This window comes from Nycticebus coucang, chromosome 20 (assembly GCF_027406575.1).
Source record: "Nycticebus coucang isolate mNycCou1 chromosome 20, mNycCou1.pri, whole genome shotgun sequence".
NCBI classification, from domain to species: Eukaryota; Metazoa; Chordata; class Mammalia; order Primates; family Lorisidae; genus Nycticebus; species Nycticebus coucang.
In genome coordinates, this window is record NC_069799.1 from 37,114,454 (window position 1) to 37,135,829 (window position 21,376).

The 21,376-nt window shown below is 46.4% G+C and overlaps 1 protein-coding gene and 1 non-coding gene across 8 annotated transcripts in view; both read left to right on the top strand.

Annotated features, from left to right (window-relative positions):
- Positions 1-1,121: 1,121 nt before the first annotated feature.
- LOC128573166 (U6 spliceosomal RNA) lies at positions 1,122-1,230 on the top strand. The gene has a single exon (XR_008376335.1). It is a non-coding gene; the product is annotated as a U6 spliceosomal RNA (small nuclear RNA).
- Positions 1,231-16,891: 15,661 nt separating this feature from the next.
- LOC128572855 (zinc finger protein 883-like) overlaps positions 16,892-21,376 on the top strand; it is a 34,952-nt gene continuing 30,467 nt past the window's right edge. For 4 of the 7 annotated variants that reach the window (XM_053572973.1, XM_053572974.1, XM_053572976.1 and 1 more), the window contains exons 1-2: positions 16,892-17,047; positions 19,562-19,624. The gene's annotated coding sequence lies outside the window, so the exon portion shown is untranslated. Of the gene's footprint in view, positions 17,048-19,545; positions 19,625-21,376 lie in introns of all 7 variants that reach the window. The other 3 variants (XM_053572977.1, XM_053572978.1, XM_053572975.1) reach the window with 2 other exon arrangements.

Sequence of the window (21,376 nt, forward strand, 5' to 3'; positions counted from 1 at the left end):
GATTCTCTTGCCTCGCCTCCCAAGTACTGGGACTACAGGTGCCTGCCACAATGCCCAGCTATTTTTTGGTTATAGTTGTCATTGTTGTTTAGCAGGCCTGAGCTGGATTTGAACCCGCCAGCTCCAAAGTATGTGTCTGGCGCTTTAGCCGCTGAGCTACAGGCACCAAGCCTTCTGTTAAGTATGTTAAATGGTATGCATCATCTTTAAATGTAACCCAACTAGATTTAGCTTTTGATTTTTGGTTACGTCTACAACCCAGACCCCCATGTTAAGTAGGGGTAGGCAAGCAAGACTCAGACAAAGAGTTAAGGGTTTGACTCAGACATAAGATCAATGGGGAATGTTATTCCCTTTCTCCATCTTGATAAGGGCTTTCAACACTCCCCCTTTAAGATAGGAAGCTCACCTGAAAGTTTAGCTATAACTGCAAAATCCTGTGAAGCTTCATTTCCCCTGTAAGCATGCCCCTTACCATGTATTGGCTCTTGTCAAATTTGGCTTGCATTAAGGACTCCCCTTCTCCTACCAAAAGTCCCTTATAAAAGGTTTCCACCCCTGCTTCTAGGGGTTGAGAGACTTTGAGGCATGAGCCTGCTCTCGGCTCGGCCACTCAATAAAAGACCCTTGCTTAATTGGACTCAGTGTGCTGGTATTTCTCTATTCTACTCACTTCAGGTATAACAAAAGTACCATTCTGTTGGCACAGTTTATGCCCCAAATGAAGATGTTTGGAGTGTGTTGCTTTGGGATAGTCCATCATCACAAAGTGTCCCATCTCCCATGGTCATTGTCACCCTTGGTAGAGTGCTGTGGTGTCACAGCTCACAGCAATCTCAAACTCCTTAGCGATTTTCTTGCCTCAGCCTCCCAAACAGCTGGGACTACAAGAGCCCACCACAATGCTTGGCTATTTTTTGCTGCAGTTATCATTGTTGTTTAGCTGGCCTGGGCCTGGGCTGGGTGCAAACCCGCCTGCCTTGGTGTACGCGGCCAGCACCCTAACTGTTGAGCTGCAGGTGCTCAGCCAGCAGATGATCTTTAATCTCTATCATGGCATGCCCTGCCACCTCCTGAGCTACACTTATGCCACACCCTGAACTGCTTTAAAAGAGGCCCCTGTGCTTGCTTTGGCAGCACATATACTAAAAAATTGGAATGATACAGAGAAGATTAGCATGGCCCCTGTGCAAGGATGACACGCAAATTCGTGAAGCGTTCCATATTAAAAAAAATAAATAAATAAAAGAGGCCCCTCAACCCAACTCTGTGTGGTTATCATTTTCCATCTTTGGTGTCATCTCAACTGTTTGCAGATGCTCCTAATAAGTTTCTGCTATTAACTCTACTTGGCCAGTTCCTTGTGGCATCTCTCCACCTTTTGACATCTAACACTCCAGAAAGACATGCAATGGATATTCTGGTCTTGTGCAGCCTCCCTGAACAGAATTGAGGCTGTGCCATCTCCTATTTCAGAAGCATGTAGTAGTGTAGTGCTCAATCTGAGAAGCTAAATGAATTAAGAGAATTATCACAGTTAAGTTTTAACAGCAAATTATTAAAAGTGTTTCTAACTGGATATTTAAAAATGGATATCAAACCTGGACATGGTAGCTCCCACCTGTAATCCTAGCACTTTGGAAGGCAGGGTGGGTGGATTGCCTGAGCTCAGAAGTGCAAGATCAGCTTGAGCAAGGACAAAACCCCATCTCTACTGCTAAAAATAGAAAAACTAGCCGGGCTTTGTGGCAGGCACCTGTAGTCCCAGCTACTTGGGAGGCTGAGGCAAGGGGATAGCTTGAGCCCAAGAGTTTGAGGTTGCTCTGAGCTGTGATGCCACAGCACTCTACCCAGGGCACAGAGTGAGACTCTGTCTCAAAACAACAACAAAAAAAAGTCAAAAGAATTTCCAAAGAAGCCTTATTCAGATCAGAAATGTAGCCTGTGTATTATTACTTCAGCAGCTACTTTCCTAATGCTTTAAGAAGGACCATCGGGCACTGTGGGTCTTGTTGGCCTCTGTCAATTATGGCCAAGGTATCCACAGTAGGACACTAAAGTTCCGGGAACCAGCGTGAATGGGAGTATGAGAAGTGGTGGATGTAGCCACCTCTGTGTGGCTGAGTTTCCTTACTGTATGAAGCTGGGATGGGGCCTTTCATTTGTGCTGTTTTCTCTAACAGAGACAGGAGCATCCCTCTAAGAGGCCTGACCCAGGTGTGAGCCATATTGCCAACCTAGGCATGTGGGGGTGTTCCTGAGGTGCTGAGAGAAACTTGTGAAGTGCAAGGTTTCCAGGGAGTGGGTATTTTTCACTTTAGACAAGGAACCAAGAGTAACAGACACCAGGGAACTTCCTGTCTGGGTTCTCAAGAAGCTTGAGAACTTCCAGGCCCATAGGCCTTTTGCTCTATTCCTATGGAGGAGCAACATGCCCATGTCCAAAAGTGCAAGGTAGGGGAGGGGCAAGAAAGGGGTAGAGCAGATGAAATGGAATACGGAAAAGGGTGGAGGAAAAGAGGTGATGGAGGGTGGATAGATGGGGCGAGGAGGGGAACTACAATCAGGCAACCTTGAGTCAACTAAGAAAGCTAGCTGGTCTGTGAGGAATCAAATTTCAGGCAAGACAGGCCAAATGCTGGCATCTCCTGAAAATGTGGGGTCAAATTACAGGGTAAGATCAGTCGCCTGGACCACAATCATTCTCCCCAGGCAGGAGAGGTTTCAGAACAATCAGGTTCCGGTCAGCTAGGTGAAACTGCCATAGTCCTTCACATAGGAGAGGGCAGAAGGCGGGGCCATTGCAAGGCATCCAGGGTGTTGTATTTCCCTTACCAGCTCAGGGTGTTGCATTCCCTTAACAGCTCTCAGCCCTTTGGTGGCAGGTCTGCAGGACTACAATCCCAGAATACACTGGGCCCGTGGATGGTGAGCAGCCCTGGGGGAGGCCTAAGGAGGGGTCCTTGCCTGGCTCTCTGGGAGTTGTAGTTTGTTCACCACTCGGAGCCCTTTGGTTGCAGGGATGCAGGACTACAATGCCAGCATACACCAGGCTCAGGGATGGTGCACAGTTCTGGAGGGAGGCACCCCTCCTTTCCAATGGCTGCTCGCTGTCTGCCTTTTCTTTGCAACTGCCTGGGGTCCGGGACAGGAGGGGCTGGTTCAGGCGGAGCAGTGAGGAGGATGTGAGGTGGAAAAGTCTGCTTCACTTTTGCCTTAATCTGGAGGGTCTTCTGTGCAGCTCCTTTTCTTCTCCCGCCTGCACCTGGGTTTTTTTCCAGAGCATCCAGCAAAGGCAGCCACCTGCTTTCCTAAACAGCTATGGGAACTGGCTGATGCCTGAGAAACTGTCCATTGTGTTCTGACCTCTGCTTTCTACAGCCAGAGCACCATTCGGCCACTTTTAGGAGAAATCAATTATCTGGCCACCTATTAACGACTTCAGAATTTTGTAGAAGGTGATATGGGCTATGCCTCTGTGGAAATGTCATTCTCGCTGACGCTTTCTTTGCGAATGTGGAAGGTGAGGCATGAGGGAGGGTAATTAATTATTGGATTGCCTAGGATCTGGTAAAAGCTGAAGGGAAAATTCCAATTACAGGCTGGACGCGAGGGCGACAAAGTGAGACCCTGTCTCAAAAACAAAGTTCCAATTCCCAGGCATGTGTGGTGGGCCACTTTCACGAGGCCTTTAGGTGGACAGGCTCCCCAGAATCAATCAATCAAACACCTAAATTATAGTTTAGGTGTTTTACACTTGGAAGTGATCACATTCAACTCAGGTTGGTATCTCAGAGACATAGATGGTGACCTGATCCCTCAGAACAGATGGTCTTTCAGCTTTGGGGAAACAACTTTCAGGGTATGGACCATTGGAGGGACATTTGAAATCTGTCAGGTTTTATATCTATGCTTTGGATGCAAAGCTCATCACTGACAGTAGTCAGAAGTCCTGGGGCTGTTCTCTTTGATGTTTTTGTCTAGACAAAGGAGCTATCTAGAAACACTTCTACTAGCAATATCTTCTTTTTTTTTTTTTTTTTTTTGGAGACAGGGTCTTACTATGTTGCCCTCTGTAGAGTGCTGTGGCGTCACAGCTCACAGCAACCTCAAACTCTTGGGCTTAAGCTATTCTCTTGCCTCAGCCTCCCAAGTAGCTGGGACTACAGGTGCCTGCCACAACGCCTGGCCTTTTTTTTTTTTTTTTTGGTTGTAGTTGTCCTTGTTTGGCAGGCCGTGGCTGGGTTTGAACCCGCTACCTCTGGTGTATGTCTAGCTGCTGAGCTACAGGCACTGAGTCCTCCTCCACCTTTTTTTTCTGGGACAGAGTCTCACTTTGTCACCCTGGGTAGAATGCCATGACATCAGAGCTCTCAGCAACCTCAAACTCTTGGGCTTAATCGATTCTCTTGCCTCAGCCTCCAAAGTAGCTAGGACTATAGGCGCCAGCTGCAATGCCCGTCTATTTTTAGAGGTGAGATCACCCTCTGGCTCAGACTGGTCTCCAACTAGTGAACTCAGACAATCCACCCACCTGGGCCTCCCAGAGTGCTACTGGGTAGTGTAGTTAAAAATCTACAAATTTAAAATATTTCCTAAATATTTTTTTTTTTTTGAGACAGAGTCTCAAGCTGTTGCCCTGGGTAGAGTGCTATGGCGTCACAGCTCACAGCAACCTCCAACTTGGGCTCAAGTGATCCTCTTGCCCCATTTTTCGTAGAGATGGGTTTTTGCTCTTGCTCAGGCTGGGTTTTTTTTGTTTGTTTGTTTTTATTAAATCATAGCTGTGTACATTAATGCAATCATGGGATACATTTTTGTTTTTTTTTTAAGAGACAGAGTCTCACTTTGTCATCCTCGGTAGAGTGCTGTGGTGTCACAGCTCACAGCAAACTCCAGCTCCTGGGCTTAGGCGATTCTCTTGCCTCAGCCTCCCTAGTAGCTGGGACTATAGGCCCCCACCACAACACCTGGCTATTTTTTTGTTGTCGTAGCAGTTTGGCTGGAACCTGGTTCAAACCCGCCATCCTTGGTAAAAGAGTGCCGGCGCCCTACTCACTGAGCCACAGGCACCACCTGCTCAGGCTGGTTTTGAACTCGTGAGCTCAAGCAATCCACCCGCCTCTGCCTCCCAGAGTGCTAGGATTACAGGCGTGAGCCACTGTGCCTGGCCACTTTCTAAATATTCTAAAAGTTCTTTCACAAAATATAATTTTGAGTTTTTTTGAATCTTCAATAATTTCTCTTTTCTTACTGAGTCTAGGTTGAAAATTGAAGAATTAAGTACTAGGTTGAAAATTGGAGAATCTCAGCAAGAGTCATAGTATATTTTTCTAATAAAATAGGACTTTCTATCACTAAGCCAGAATTCTCTGAAGCGAAGGAAAGAGGTCTGAAATATGGAAAGAGAGAAGACAGTAGCCAAATACTCAGGCAGGTGGGACTGAATGAAGCAAAGGACACAGTTTTTTTTGTCGGGTTAGAATCAAGGCCAATATAACTGTAGGTTTATTAAAGGCTCTGGAATTATGGGGCCTAGATTTATATCCTGGATTTTACCACTTTCGACCTCAAAGATCTGGGCCTCATTTGTGAGCCTCAATTTCCTCCACTGAAAATGGGTTAATTATGATTCCCCATTCATAATTTCTGAGGGCATTAATATTCTCTACAAATATTACTTCTTAAGGTGATTCCTGTTCTTTGATTTATGGGATATGGGTATATAGACACTGGCCTGAGGTAAACAAATGAGAAGAACGAGGTTCCAGTCAAAGATATTGTCAAGGTAAATAGTGAGGAGGAAAAAATTAGAGACAATGCCAAGTGCAAGAAATAAGTAAAGGCTTCTTTTCTGTCTGGCCTCCTTCCCATCTCTGAACATGTAAGGTGGACTCCCCAGGTGATCTGTTGAAGAAAGAAAGAAGAGAGAACATATTTTGTTATACAAGATCCAAGGCAGTGGGGCCTTTTGAGACAGGACAGACATGTCAGGGAGTGTAAATAATTCTATTTTCTATTTCTATTCCCTTTTTCATCTTATCTTTTAGTTATACTTTTTTCTTTTTTTCCATTTGAAACTAATTCAATCATTTTTTATTATTTCTTTTAAAACAAAACTGTCAGCTGGGTGTGGTGGCTCACTCCTATAATCCTAACACTCTGGGAGGCTGAGGTAGGTGGATTGCCTGAGTTGAGACCAGCCTAGCCAAAAGTGAGACTCTCTCTCTACTACAAATAGAAAAACTAGCCAGGGCCCCAAATTTATAAATTTATATACAAAAATGATGTGGATATTTGAATCTCTTTCTTTTTTTTGTAGAGACAGAGTCTCACTTTATGGCCCTCGGTAGAGTGCTGTGGTCTCACACAGCTCACAGCAACCTCCAACTCCTGGGCTTAAGCGATTCTCTTGCCTCAGCCTCCCGAGTAGCTGGGACTACAGGCGCCCGCCACAACATCCAGCTATTTTTTTGGTTGCAGTTGGGCCGGGGCGGGGTTTGAACCCGCCGCCCTCGGTATATGGGGCCAGCGCCTTACCGACTGAGCCACAGGCGCCGCCCGATATTTCAATAATTAAATGTAAAATGTTGTCATTAAGATTATTTTCCGACAGCGTGTGGTGACTAACACTGGTAATCTTAGCACTCTGGGAGGCAGAGATGGAGGATCCCTTGAGCTCAGGAGTTTGAGACCAACTTGAGCAAGAGTATGACCCCATCTCCAGTAAAAACAGAAAAACTGGGCTTGGTGCCTATAGCTTAAGTGGCTAAGGCACCAGCCACATACATCAGAGCTGGTGGGTTTGAATCCACCCAGGGCCTGCCAAACAATGATGACAACTACAACCAAAAAATAGCCAGGTGTTGTGGTGGGTGTCTGTAGTCCCAGCTACTTGGTAGGCTAAGGCAAGAGAATCACTTAAGCCAAAGAGTTGGAGGTTGCTGTGAGCTGTGATGCCACGGTACTCCACCCAGGACAGCAGCTTGAGACTCTGTCTCAAAAAAAAAAAAAAAAAAAAAACAGAAAAACTGGCTTGGTGCCTGTAGCTCAGTGTTCAGGGCGCCAGCCACATACACCGGAGCTGGCTGGGTTCGAATCCAGCCTCGACTGCCAAACAACAATGACAACTCCAACCAAAAACTAGCTGGATGTTGTGGCAGGTGCCTGTAGTCCCAGCTACTTGGGAGCCTGAGGCAAGAGAATCACGTAAGCCCACGAGTTTGAGGTTGCTGTGAGCTGTGTCTCAATGGCACTATACCCAGGGCAACAGAGTTAGTCTCTGTCTCAAAAAAAAAAAAAAAAAAGAAGGAAGAAAGGAAGATTATTTCCCCATATTCATAGTAAAAATTTGTGTTATTTTTGTATATTTCTATTATAAATTTACATTAACAAAACAAGATAAGAGATTTGTAAAATTTAACAAAAACTCCTTGGGTAAAATGTGTGTTATTTTAATTCCATGTTAAATACTATTTTAAAGTGTTCCAACTTCATATAGTGAATAAACTGTCATGTAGTTATAAAAGGGTTTGTGAGGCAGTGCCTGTGGCTCAAAGGAGTAGGGTGCCAGCCCCATATGCTGGAGGTGGCGGGTTCAAACCCAGCCCCGGCCAAAATCAGCAAAAAAAATAAAATAAAAAATAAATGAACTCCAAAATCCCTTAAAAGAAAAGGGTTTGTATATTGAAGCCATTTTTAGGGCGACCTTTTTTAAAAACATTTTTATTTGTTTTTATTGTTTAGGATTCATTGAGGGTATAGAGAACCAGGTTACACTGATTGTAACTCTTGGAGGTGGGACACAGTTATAAGAGGGACTTTACCTGGGCAGCGCCTGTGGCTTAGTGGGTAGGGCGCTGGCCCCAGATACCGTGGGTGGCGGGTTCAAACCCAGCCCTGGCCAAACTGCAACAAAAAAATAGCCGGGCGTTGTGGCAGGCACCTGTAGTCCCAGCTGTTTGGGAGGCTGAGGCAAGAGAATCGCGTAAGCCCAGGAGTTGGAGGTGGCTGTGAGCCGTGTGACATCATGGCACTCTACCCGAGGGCGGTACAGTGAGACTCTGTCTCTACAAAAAAAAAATAAATTAATTAATGTAAATAAAGAAAAAAATTAAATAAAAAAACAAAACAGGTGGCTCACTCCTGTAATCCTAACACTCTGGGAGGCTGAGGTAGGTGGATTGCCTGAGTTGAGACCAGCCTAACCAAGAGTGAGACTCATTCTCTACTAAAAATAGAAAAACTAACCAGGCCCCAAATTTATATACAAATATTGATGTGGATATTTGAATAATTAAATGTAAAATGTTGTCATTAAGATTATTTTCCTAGAGCATGTGGTGACTAACACTGGTAATCTTAGCACTCTGGGAGACAGAGATGGAGAATCCCTTGAGCTAGGAGTTTGAGACCAACCTGAACAAGAGTGTGACCCCATCTCTAGTAAAAGCAGAAAATCCGGGCTCGGCGCCTGTAGCTCAAGTGGCTAAGGGGCCAGCCACATACACCAGAGCTGGCGGGTTCGAATCCAGCCTGGGCCCACCAAACAACAATGACAACTACAACCAAAAAATAGCCGTGCATTGTGGTGGGCGCCTGTAGTCCCAGCTACTTGGGAGGCTGAGGCAAGAGAATCGCTTAAGCCCAAGAGTTGGAGGTTGCTGTGAGCTGTGAGCTTTGACGCCACGGTATTCCACCCAGGACGACAGCTTGAGACTCTGTCTTAAAAAAAAAAAAAAAAAAAAAAAACTGGCTTGGTGCCTGTAGCTCAGTGGCCAGCACGCCAGCCACATACACCGGAGCTGGCTGGGTTCGAATCCAGCCTCGGCTGCCAAACAACAATGACAGCTACAACCAAAAAATAGCTAGACGTTGTGGCAGGTGCCTGTGAGGCAAGAGAATCACATAAGCCCAAGAGTTTGAGGTTGCTGTGAGCTGTGACACCATGGCACTCTACCCAAGGCAACAGCTTGAGACTGTCTAAAAAAACAAAAAAACGGAAAAACTAGCACCTGTAGTGCCAGCTACACAGGAGGCTGAGGCGGGAGGATTGTTTAAGCCCAAGAGTTTGACATTACTGTGAGCTATCTATGACACCACAGTACTCTACCCAGGGCAACAGAATGAGTCTCTGTCTCAAAAAAAAAAAAAGAAGGAAGGAAGATTATTTCCCCATATTCATAGTAAAAATTTGTGTTATTTTTGTATATTTCTATTATAATTTTACGTTAACAAACAAGATAAGAGATTTGTAAAATTTAACAAAAACTCCTTGGGTAAAACGTGTTATTTTAATTCCATGTAAATACTATTTTAAACTGTTCCAACTTCATGTAGTGAATAAACTGTCATGTAATTATAAAAGGGTTTATATATTGAAGCCATTTTTGAAGGGGACCTTTTTTAAAAAAATTGTTTCATTTTTTATTGTTGGGGATTCATTGAGGGTATAGAGAACGAGGTTACACTGACTGAACCTCTTGGAGGTGGGACATAATTATAAGAGGGACTTTATTTACCTGGGCAGTGCCTGTGGCTTAGTGGGTAGGGGGCCAGCCCCATATACTGTGGATGGCAGGCTCAAATCCGGCCCTGGCCAAACTGCAACAAAAATAGCTGGGTGTTGTGTTGGGCGCCTGTAGTCCCAGCTTCTCGGGAGGCTGACACAAGAGAATCACCCAAGCCCAGGAGTCAGAGGTTGCTGTGAGCTGTGATACCATAGCACTCTACCGAGGGTAATAAAATGAGACTATGTCTCTAAACAAAACAAAAAAAGAGAGAGAGAGACTTTACCTGCTTGGCACCCATAGCACAGTGGTTATGGTGCCAGCCACATACACTGAGGCTGGTGGCTTGGAGCCCTGCCTGGGCTAGCTAAACAATGACAACTGCAAAAAAAAAAAAACAGCCGGGCCTTGTGGCAGGTGCCTGTAGTCCCAGCTACTTAGGAGGCTGAAGCAAGAGAATCGCTTAGGCCCAAGAGTTTGAGGTTGCTGTGAGCTGTGACACTATGACACTCTACCAAGGACAACATAATAAGACTCTGTCTCTCTTTTTTTTTTGTAGAGACAGAGTCACACTTTATTGCCCTCCGTGGAGTGCCACGGTGTCACACAGCTCACAGTAACCTCCAACTCCTGGGCCCAGGCGATTCTCTTGCCTCAGCCTCCAGAGCAGCTGGGGCTACAGGTGCCCACCACAATGCCCGCTATTTTTTTGTTACAGCTGGGCCGGGGCCGGGTGTGAGCCAGCCACCCACAGTATATGGGGCCGGCCCCCTACCCACTAAGCCACAGGTACTACCCTTAAGACTCTGTCTCAAAAAAAAAAAAAAGGAACTTTACCTAATAAATGCAATCAGTGTAACCCTCTCCCTCCTTCCCTCTCTCTCCTCCATTCCCCCATCCCCCATTAGGTCATCAACTGTCTTCATATAAGAATTGAGTACATTGGATTCTTGTTTCTCCATTCTTGTGATGTGAAGCTCTTTCTTTTCTCTCCTCTCCTCTCCTCCTCCCCTCTCCCTTTCCTCCCTTGCTCCTTCCCTTCCTTCCTTTCTTTCTTTTTCTTTTTAGACAGAGCCTCAAGCTGTTACCCTGGGAAGAATGCCATGGCATCACAGTTCACAGCAACCTCCAACTCCTGGGCTCAAGCAATTCTCCTGCCTCTACCTCCCAAGTAGCTGGGATTACAGGCACCCGCCACAACGCCTGGCTATTTTTTGGTTGTAGTTGCCATTGTTCTTTTAGCTGGACCCAGGCTGGGTTCGAATGCACCAGCCTCAGTGTGTGTGGCCTGCGCCCTACCCACTGAGCCACAGGTGCCACCATGAAGCCACTTCTTTTTTTTTTTTTTTATTTTTTTAGAGACAGAGTCTCACTTTGTCGCCCTTGGTAGAGTGCTGTAGCATCACAGCTCACAGCAACCTCCAGCTCTTGGGCTTAGGCGATTCTCTTGCCTCAGCCCCCCAAGTAGCTGGGACTACAGGCGCCCGCCACAATGTCCAACTGTTGTTGCAGTCTGGCTGGGGCCGGGTTCAAAACTGCCACCCTTGGAATATGGGGCTAGCAGCCTACTCACTGAGCCACAGGTGCCACCCTGTGAAGCTATTTCTTAAAATGCCATGCATCTAAATCTACAGGCTAGGCTGAGTGCCGTGGCTTACAGCTATAATCCCAGCACTTGGGAGGTGGAAGCAGGTGGATTGCCTGAGCTCACAGGTTCGAGACCAGCCTGAGCCAGAGCAAGACCCTGTCTCTAAAAATAATTGGACATCGTGGCGGGCTCCTGTAGTCTCAGCTACTTGTGAAGCTGAGGCAAGAGAATGGCATAAGCTCAGGAGTTTGAGGTTGCTGTGAGCTGTGATGCTAAGGCACCCTACCAATGGTGACAAAGTGAGACTCTGTATCAAACAAAACAAAACTACAGGCTCTCTACTTAGACATTCATCTCCTGATTTTGCTTTTGTGTATGTAAGCATTTAAAAATACAGCTGTTCTATTGTACTTAAAAATAAATTAGGACCTATAGAAAAGATGAGGCATGCAAATATAGTCAACAGGTCAAAACTCTTCAGCTTTTACTTATTTTTGTAAATTTTGAATAGTTGATTTTTAATAGCCTTATGTTTCTCACCTAATGGTGCTTTTGGTAAAAGCACCATTATACAATTTGGGGATTTGGGTGCTCTCAAATGGTAAAAGCACCATTATACAATTTGGGGATTTGGGTGCTCTCACCTAATAGGCACAATGTAAGGGCATATGGGACAACTCCGAGGTGAGGGGCACAACTACAACTTGGACTCTACCTAACAAATGTCCATACCCTCATACTAATCTAAAATAACAATTAAAAACAAGAAAATAATGGTTGCTTTTTCTCAGGCTGGTCAGGAACTTTTGAGCTCAAGGGATCCTCCTGCCTTAGCCTCCCAGAGTACTAGGATTACAGGCATGAGCCACTGCTCCCAGCCAGAAAATTTTAAATGACACATGTGCCTCACATTTTATTTCCGTTGAACATAGCTGCTGATAGGGTCAAATGTACTGACCGCCCCCCAGGAAGGATCAAGTGCATGTCCTACCCAGGAAATAATGAATTTACCAATCCCTGCCCTCTGACCCTTTAAGTCCCCATCTGCATTGCTTCTCAGCCTTTTGGCTAAGATCAAGTGTACATCTCCATCCGCCATAGCCCACCTGTGGAATTCTTTCCCCGTCAGGGATTTCACCGCACCTGCACCCAGGTGGAATAAAGACCACATTGCGCACATAGAACCAAGACTCTGTTTTCCTTTCCTTTTGCACCTCGGAATAATCTTTCATCTTTTGATCCTTAACCACTCAGCTGCCTTAGAGGAGTGCCTCCATTTTCAAAGCTCAGGCTACATGCTCAAATGACCAGAGGCCAGGAAGATTACAAAATCTCATTCCTGGGGCGGCGCCTGTGGCTCAGTCCATAGGGCGCCAGCCCCATATACCGAGGGTGGCGGGTTCAAACCCGGCCCCAGCCAAACTGCAACCAAAAAAAAATAGCTGGGCGTTGTGGCGGGCGCCTGTAGTCCCAGCTACTCGGGAGGCTGAGGCAAGAGAATCGCTTAAGCCCAGGAGTTGGAGGTTGCTGTGAGCTGTGTGAGGCCACGGCACTCTACCAAGGGCCATAAAGTGAGACTCTGTCTCTACAAAAAAAAAAAAAAAAAAAAAATCTCATTCCTGCTCGCAGAACCTTCTTGTCAGTATGTTCAGACCTTGCTGCTCCAGCTTCTGGGGCACATTTCATTCTTTTAGCCTGCGACCAGCAGAAAAAAAGAAAAGTTTGTTGTTTTTTTTTGCTCCATACACACCTTGAAGCAAGCAAAAAAATTAAATTTTAAGCCAGGCACAGTGGCTCATACCTGTAATCCTAGCACTCTGGGAGGCTGAGGCTGGTGGATTGCCTGAGCTCACAGGTTTGAGACCGGCCTGAGCAAGAGCAAGACCTCGTCTATAAAAATAACCAGGCATTGTGGTGGCAAGAGAGTCACTTGAGTTCAGGAGTTTGAGGTTGCTATGAGCTGTGATTTCATAGCACTCTACTAAGGACAACAAAGTGAGACTCTGTCTCTAAATAAATAAATAATAATTTTTTTTTGAGACAGAGTTTCGCTTCGTCACTCTTGGAAGAGTGCCCTGGCATCATAGCTCAACCAACTCTTGGGCTTAAGCAATTCTCTTGCCTCAGCCTCCCAAGTAGCTGGGACTACAGGCACCCACCATAATGCCCGGCTATTTTTAGAGATGGGAGTCTCTCTCTAGCTCGGGCTTGTTTCAAATCTGTGAGCTCAGGCAATCCACCACCTTGGTCTCTAAATAGATAAATTTTGAACATGAGGGAAAATCATGCACATTCAGGCCAGTCAGTGTGGCAACCAGATCAGTGCCAAGTTCTGGGAAGTGATCAGCAATGAAGACAGTACTGAGCCCATAGGTACCTACCATGGGGACACCCATCTGCAGCTGGACTGAATCTCTGTGTATTATGATGAAGCCACAGGTGGCAAATATGTTTCTCATGCTATCCTGGTGGATCTAGAACCTAGGACCATGGACTCTGTTTGCTCAGGTCCTTTTGGCCAAATCTTTAGACCAGACAATTTTGTTCCTGGTCAGTCTGGTGTAGGCAACACCTGGGCCAAGGGCCACTGTACAGAAAGGGCCAAGTTGGTTGATTCAGTCCTGGATGTGGTTCAGGACAGAGAGCTGTGACTGCCTGCAGAGCTTCCAGCTGACCCACTGGCTGGGCAGGGGCACAGACTCTGGAATGGGCACCCTTCTTGTGAGCAAGATCCTAGAAGAGTATCCTGACCTCATCATGAATACCTTCATCGTGGTGCCCTCACCCAAAGTGTCTGATACCATGGTCAAGCTCTGCAATTGCCACTTTCTCCATCCATCAGTTGATAGACAACACTGATGAGACCTAATACGTTGACAAGGAGGCCCTTTATGACATCTGCTTCCGTACCCTAAAACTGACCATGCCAACTTACAGGGATATGATTCACCTCATGTTAGCCACCATAACTGCTGTCACCACCCACCTCTGCTTCCCTGGCCAGCTCAGCGCTGACCTCTGAAACATGGTGCCATGCCTTTCCTGCATCTCCACTTATTCATGCCGTAGAAGCCAGCAGTATCAGGCTCTCACTGTGCCAGAACTCAACCAGCAGGTCTTTTTTTTTTGGTAGAGACAGAGTTTCACTTTATTGCCCACGGTAGAGTGCCATGGCATCACAGAGCTCACAGCAACCTCAAACTGCTGGGTTTAGGCGATTACCTTGCCTCAGCCTCCCGAGTAGCTGGGACTACAAATGCCCCCCACAATGCCTGGCTATTTTTTTGTTGCAGTTTGGCCCGGGCTGGGTTTGAACCCACCACCCTCGGTATATGGGGCCAGCGCCCTGCCCACTGAGCCATAGGTGCCACCCAACCAGCAGGTCTTTGATGCCAAGAACATGATGGCTGCCTATAATCCCAGCCATGGCCGATCTGTCCCGTCTTCTATGGATAGATGTTCATGAAATAGGCAGATAAGCAGATGCTCAATGTACAGAACAAGAATAGCAGCTACTTTGTGGAATGGATCGCCAACAATGTCAAGACAGCTGTCTGCAACATCCCTCCTTGAGGCCTCAAGATGGTGGTCACTTTCATTGGCAACAACATGGCCATCCAGAAGCTCTTCAAGTGCATCTCAGAGTAGTTCACTGCCATATTCCTCCAGAAAGCCTTCCTCCAGTGGTATATAGGCAAAGTTATGGACAAGATGGAGTTCACCTGAGAGCAACATGAACAACCTCATCTCTGAGAATCAGCAGTACTCAGATGCCACCACAGAAGAGAAGGAGGTGTAAGGCACAGTCCCTATCGGGCTTCTGAATCCCCTTAGCCTTCTTCCTCAACTCCTCTTTCCTCTCCCTCAGAATTTGTGTTTGCTGCCTTTATCCTTTTTGGGGGGGGGAGTGTCTAAAACAGTGCCTGGCACATAGTAGGTGCTCAATAAATACTTGTTTGTTGAATGTCTCCTCTCTGTCTCTGGGAAACCTAGGTTTCTGCATTCTGGGTAACCCTGTATTTCCTTCTGGAGCCCATCCCTCTCATCTGTCCAGTTAATATTTCCTTTGTGTATGAAATAATTCTCTAAGAAGCTGGTTCTTATCCAATGCCATTAGAACCAACGAGGTGCAGAAAACGCAGATGATGACCATCATCCTAAGCCCAAGTAGTGAGGGGGGGAGTAGTAGAAGGTAACAGAAGTAACTCCAAGGAAGGGGGTGGAATTTTTCCATCCTAGACTAGTTTTGGAGAGAATAATCCAGAATGTTTAGTGATAACTTCCAGGTATTTGCAGGTTCCATCTCTCAGCTTCAAGGGATGTGTGAACAGTATTATCTTCGTTTTCAATTTCCCTCCAAGCTCTGCTCCAGTCAAGTGGGATGCGCCCCTCTTACACTTCACCTGACTCATACATTAGATTCCTTCCTTTCCCCTGATAGGAGAGGAGATCAAGAGGGGAAAGAGACCAACCTTGGTCCCTAAGCTTCCAGAAATGTCCTCCCCATGCCCACCTTTTCTTAGCCACAAAAAAGTAATAACATCCCTGACTTATGTGGGAAGGTGTATACTGCCACCTACGACCCCCCTCCTTTTTTTTTTTTTTTGCAGTTTTTGGCCAGGGCTGGGTTTGAACCTGCCTCTCCGGCATATGGGGCCAGTTCCCTACTCCTTTGAGCCACAGGCACCGCCCCCCCTTTTTTTTCAACAGCTCCTCTCTTCCTTTTCCTATTGCCTTTTCTCTCTGTATCCTTCAATTTGTTGTATCCTACACTTCAGATTTCTATTTTGTGTTAAACTCGCTGCTTTTTTTCATATTGAAAAGGTGACATTGCCCCAAGAGCCAAAAATGTATGGGAATTGAAAAAAAAACTCATTCCTTAAAAATATTATTTCCATTTGTGAATAACATACTTACTGTATGTGTGTATACCTATGTGTTTTTGATTTTTTTTTTTTTTTTTGAGACAGAGCCTTGAGCTGTCACCCTGGGTAGAGCTCTGTGGCATCACAGCTCACAGCAACCTGCAACTCCTGGGCTCAAGCGATTCTCCTACCTCCGTCCTCCAAGTAGCTGGGATTACAGGCACCTGTCACAACGCCCAGCTATTTTTTGGTTGCAGCCCTCATGGTTGTTTGGCGGGCCCAGGCTGGATTCGAACCCGCCAGCTCAGGTGTATGTGGCTGGCGCCTTAGCCACTTGAGCCACAGGCGCCGAGCCTATGCCTATATATTATACAAAATTATGCCTATATATTATACAAAATTTATAAGAGATATAATTTATATTCAAGGTTGAATACAAATGTGCCCCTCTCCCCGCCAGGCAGGGCCAGATACCAGAGCAGGGGCAAAGCCCTATCCAAAAAGATCTACTGCCGGAAGGCACCTGTGGCTCAGTGCTAGGGCGCTGGCCCCATATACGGAGGGTGGAGGGTTCAAACCTGGCCCAAACTGCAACAAAAAATAGCCGGGCGTTCTGGTGGACGCCGGTAGTCCCGGCTACTCGGGAGGCTGAGGCAGGAGAATCGCGTAGGCCCAGGAGTTGGAGGTTGCTGTGAGCTGTGACGCCACGGCGCTCTACCGAGGGTGACAAAGGGGAACTGTCTCTACAAAAAAAAAGGAGCTACTGTCAAAAACCTGTTAATCTGCCTCGTTGAGCACCGTGGCTGATCGCATCTGCAGTCGCTCACGGCCAGAGAGGTAGGGCTAGGGCCTTATCCAATCATGTGCGGTGGTGAGAATTGTCCAATTAGGTCCACAGTCAGAGAGGAGGCGGTGGCTTCCGGGTCTTTGTCTCTAGTACCAGGGAGGGAGCTGGGGTCTCCTAGCCACTGTTCCATTTCCAGTAGGGCCCAGGTGTCTGTGTCACAGCTACTGTCACCCTGTGACCTGTAGGTACTGGACGATCCATAGGAAGGACACTGGGACACCCCAGAAGCTGGGAAATGGTGAGTGTGCGGGACATGTGTCCGGAGTGGGGGCGGGGGGCTGGTGGGAGCCGCCGGAAGCGGCCGGGGCGGGCCCTGAGCTCGCTTCAATCAGTTGGAGATCCTTGAGACTGAAGTTCTCCACTGACAAACCTTAGCCCACAGGGTCGTACTGGGCAACCACAGTCGTTTCTGCGTGTTTACTTTGGCCTCAGCCTGGAGCCTTCTCTGTGTATCTCTGCGCCTGCAGCCCAGCGTCTCCCCCCAGATTATGCAAGGAGGCTGGAGAGTCCTCAGGGAAGCATCCCGGGGGTTCATTTGCGGGAGAAGCTGGAGTCCGGAAATTTTCCATACCTCCTTTCTCCTACTAAAAATTAACCTGAGGCAGTCGGGTGCGGTGGTGGCTTATGCCTTAAAGCAAGAGCGAGACCCTTGTCTGAAAGATCAAACCCCACCCCAAATAGGGTGGCCCCGCCTAAAAGAATCAAGCCCCTACTCTCCCCCACCGATGTCCCATCTAAGATAGGTGAATGGGTCGACCCCCTGTCCTACTCCACCGGATATCCCACCTGGGAAAGGTAAATGGGCCAACCCCTACCCTTCCACCAGATGTCCAACCCAGGAAAGGAATGTCCCGTCCCCCACCTTCCTAACCTTTAAAATTCCCCTCCATCTTAGCCCATGTGCTGACTTCCTTCTCGAACTCAGCTCACCCTCACCAGGGTGGAATAAAGGCAGTGGTTGCCCATACAGAGCCCTGATCCTGTTTTCCTTTCATCTCATGTCTTGAACTAGTCGCAGCTACTTGGGAGGTTGAAGGAAGAGAATTGCTTGAGCCCAGGAGTTTGAGGTTGCTGTGGGCAATGGCACACTGCCATGGCACTCTACAGACGGTGACAAAGTGGAACTCTTGACTCAAAAAAAAAGAAAAAAGAAAGGAAAGCAGAGAATAATCACCTGACACTCCTTATAAAAAAATCTCTGATTCTCTTTTATTTTTCCTAGGCATGCACACCCAACTATTTTTGCATTTTGATTACCCTTTGGAACCTTTACAGGGTGATGTATCCTCCTGTATTTTCCTGGTCCTGGTTTTACAACTGTTTGGGGTTGGCCAGGATGCCCATAGCAGCCATGTCTCTTGGAGTGTCCATGTCAGCCCTGTGTTACCTCACAGAGGACAGACTGAGGAGTGGGGCTGGAGCCTCTTGGGGTAACAACTGTGTGCCCTGGTGGGGAGAGGAATCTTGTGCAGAACCTCTCACCTAAAAAGCTAACCCCTTGGGACATGAAGGTTTTCTTTCTTTTTTTTTTTTTCTTGAGAGAGTCACATTTTATCGCCCTTGGTAGAGTGCAGTGGCATCACAGCTCGCAGCAACCTCCAACTCCTGGGCTTAGGCAATTCTCTTGCCTCAGCCACCCAAGTAGAACTACAGGTGCCCGCCACAACACCCGGCTATTTTTTTTTGTTGCCGTTTGGCTGGGGCCTCGGGTTTGAACCCACCACCCTTGGAATATGGGGCCAGCACCCTACCCACTGAGCCACAGGAGCTGCCCAGAACATGAAGCTTTTCTTTCCCTAATTTGAGCTTCAATTCCATGTGGACACTTTGGTGCTCAGCCAATAAATGCTGGTCTTGAGAGAAAAGGGCAGAAGGACTAGTGTTCTATGGATTCCTTGAGACTTTTTTTTTATTAAATCATAGCTGTGTACATTGATATGATCATGGGGCATCATACACTAGCTTGGTAAACCGTTTGACACATTTTCATCACACTGGTTGACATAGCCTTCCTGGCATTTTTTTTTAGTTATTGTGCTAAGACATTTACATTCTACATTTACTAAGTTTCATGTATATCCTTGTAAGATGCACTGCAGGTGTGATCCCACCTGTCCCCTCTTTGAGACTTTGAAGGGAGACAAAAACTATCCCAAAAGACAAGGAAAACCCACCCAAGTGAGGCAGTGCAAAAACTGCAAAGCTGTTTTCACTTCGGGCACACACAGGCACAGAGTAGTATCTCCATGGTGTTGGCCACTGAGTCCTCCAATGAGCAGAATGTGGTTTGAAAGATTTTCCAAGTGATGGGACAGTCTGCCTTGACACTGCAGTCACCTGTGTGTCTGCTTGCATTCAACATCACCCTTTCCCTGGACTTACTACCTTGAAAAGATTTATTTGTAAACTGTAAAGTAGATTTTATCAGTAAAACCTGAAAAAATAATAAAGTATTTCTAATGAGGCAAGAAAGAGGTGCATTTTAGGGGGGAAAAAGTCTTCTATTTGTTAATAAATCTTATATACCTTTTTTCTTACACAGTTGTAAGGTTCTGTGGGCTGTTGTATTTTGAGATGATTTGAAACAGAATCCCAGAGCTTAGTTTTGGGAGTGCTGCCAGGGAGAAGAAATAGGAAAAATATCTGTATCATTATGTCTGCAGAAAAATGAATACATTTCCATAAGGAAGTGTTGTAGATTAATTGTTGAATTGTAAATATTCACTAAGACATTAGTTTCTCTCTTTTGCAGAGTGGAGATTTTGACAGTGGACAGCTCTGTTCTGTGTCCTGTGATCTGGATATCAGTTGATAGGTAAATTTTATGTGACAGGACTTGGCAGTTACTGGAAGTGTTTATATATAGTTCTTTGTTTGCTAAATGATTTGTTATAATAGAAATAATAATTAAATCACATTTGTTGTTGAAAGGGATATTTTTGCTTTTCTTATTGAGGTGTAAAATGTAAGCCTTTATAATTTTCTTCCCTTCAGTAAACATAAGCACTGAGTTGGAGTGATTTTGCTGGATTCTTCCAACACTGCCTGCTTTTCAGTTAGAACTAGGTTAATAACCTTCACTGGGAAGCATGGACCTGGGCTTAGAGACTCAAAAGCAAAGATCAGTCTTGATCTAGCAGGGCCAGGCATGGTGGCTCACACCTGTAATCCTAGCACGTGGGAGACTGAGGCCTGAGTTCATAGGTTGGAGAACAGCCTGAGCCAGAGCGAGACCTCGTCTCTAAAAATAGCCCAGCATTGTGGCAGGTGCCTGTGGTCCCAGCTACTCAGGAGGCTAAGGCTAGAGAATTGCTTGAGCCCAAGAGTTTGAGGTTACTGTGAGCTCTGAAGCCACTCCACTCTACCGAGGGTTACAAAATAAGACTCTGTCTCAAAAAAAAAAGAAAAAAAATCTTGATCTAGCAAAAGGAGATGTAAAATGAGTGTATGAGATGTAACATGGAAGGCCCAGTTAGTTCTTCCTGGAGAGCTTTCTCCCAAGTGCCCTGGTGTGTTTACACCATTCATGGAAGGAGCACTTTTTACTGAGAGAAGCCACAGAGGCTTAGAAAGCTGGGGATCCATAGGCAGATGCTCAGGTCAGGGTTGGGATGAAAGTGGGGGTGTGATGCCCCTTTTAAAGATATAATTGTTGGGCAGTGCCTGTGGCTCAGTGGGTAGGACGCTAGCCCCATATACCAAAGGTGGTGGGTTCAAAAGCCCCAGCCAGGTAAACTAGCAGTGACAACTGCTCCAGCCACGTACACCAGAGCTGAAGAGTTGTTTTTTTTTTTTTATTTTTTGAGACAGAGCCTCAAGCTGTCTCCCTGGGTAGAGTGCTATGGCATCACAGCTCACAGCAACCTCCAACTCCTGGGCTCAAGCGAGTCTCCTGTCTCCGCCTCCCAAGTAGCTGGGACTACAGGCGCCCGCCACAACCCCCTGCTATTTTTTGGTTGCAGCCGTCATTGTTGTTTTTCGGGGCCGGGCTGGATTTGAACCCGCCAGCTCAGGTGTATGTGGCTGGCGCCTTAGCCGCTTGAGCCACAGGCACTGAGCCAGCTGGAGGGTTTGAATCCAGCCTGGATCTGCCAAACAACAATGACAACTGTAACCAAAAACTAGCCAGGCATTGTGGCAGGCCCATGTAGTCCCAGCTACTTGGGAGGCTGAGGCAAGAGAATCACTTAAGCCCGAGAGTTGGAGGTTTCTGTGAGCTGCGACGCCATGGCATTCTACCGAGGGTGACAAAGTGAGACTCTAGTAAATAAATAAATAAACATATAATTGTTGTTGTAGTTTAGGTTAAAAATAATTTTGTTCTTAAGAAGTATTGCAGTGTAAAAGCACCAACTATAAGATCTGCATCTCTAAACATCTCAAAGTTTAGACAGACAAGGGCTTTTTTTTCATAGGGAAGAAGGAAGATTAAGAAGAAGGCAAGGAGAAAACAGCACAGAGGGTGGCAAAATCAGGTCCTAGATCAGAGAATATTTCACCCTAAAGTCAGCCTTTAGGTGAGAATATTTCACCTAAAGTTAGGTGGAGCAAAGAGACGGTTGTGTGT